The sequence below is a fragment of the Alligator sinensis genome, unplaced genomic scaffold, assembly GCF_000455745.1.
Source record: "Alligator sinensis unplaced genomic scaffold, ASM45574v1 scaffold1931_1, whole genome shotgun sequence".
Classification (NCBI taxonomy): Eukaryota; Metazoa; Chordata; order Crocodylia; family Alligatoridae; genus Alligator; species Alligator sinensis.
The window spans coordinates 246,707-247,651 of record NW_005842866.1 but is presented as its reverse complement, the minus strand read 5'-3'; positions in this window follow the sequence as shown (position 1 = coordinate 247,651).

Genomic DNA, 945 nt, shown 5'->3' with positions numbered 1-945 from the left:
TGCGGAAGGAGGAAGGGACGTTGCACCCCAAAGCCCAAAGACACAACAGCTCTGCTACAGCGCTCACGTCGCTGGTTCCTGCATGTCTGCGGGGGAAATACTGCAACAGGAGCGTGGGACACATGGGAGGGTTGGACCCAAAGGGGACCTTCCAGCCCTGATGTCTATGAAATCTGTGGAGGAAATCTCCTGAGGTTCAGTCTGGGCCAGGGCAAATCCCATGCACCGGTGCAGGCTGGGCAGCAGCTCTGCAGAAAAGGACCTGGGGGGACAGGGGACAAGAAGCTGAACAGGAGCCAGCAGTGTGCCCTTGGTGCCGAGAAGGCGAACGGCATCCTGGGCTGCACCGGTAGGAGCGGTGCCGGCAGATGGAGGGCAGTGATTCTTTCTCCCTCTCTATGCAGCACGGGGGAGGCCACATCTGGAGTGTCCAGTTGTGGGCCCCCCACTACAGAAAGGATGTGGACAAGCTGGAGAGAGTCCAGTGGCGGGCAAAGGGGCTGACTTGTGAGGGGAGGCTGAGGGACCTGGTTTGGAGAAGAGAAGACCGAGGGGGATTGAATAGCAGCCTTCACCCCCCTGCAGGGGGGTGCAAAGAGGATGGAGCTGGGCTGTTCTCAGTGGGGGCAGATGACAGGACAAGGAGCAATGGGCTCCAGCTGCAGCAAGGGAAGTTGAGGTTGGATATTAGGGAATACTTTCTCACAAGGAGGGTGGTGAAACGCTGGAACAGGCTACCCAGAGAGGTGGTGGCATCTCCATCCTTGGAGGATTTGAAGACCCAGGTAGACAAAGCCTTGGCTGGGATGATGTAGCTGAGGATGGTCCGCTTGGAGCAGGGGTTGGACTAGATGTGACCCCTTAAGGTCCCTTCCCACCCTCATTTTCCATGATTCAGTGATTAAAGCCAAAGAGAAATCATGGAAGCCCAGCACAGGCCGGTTA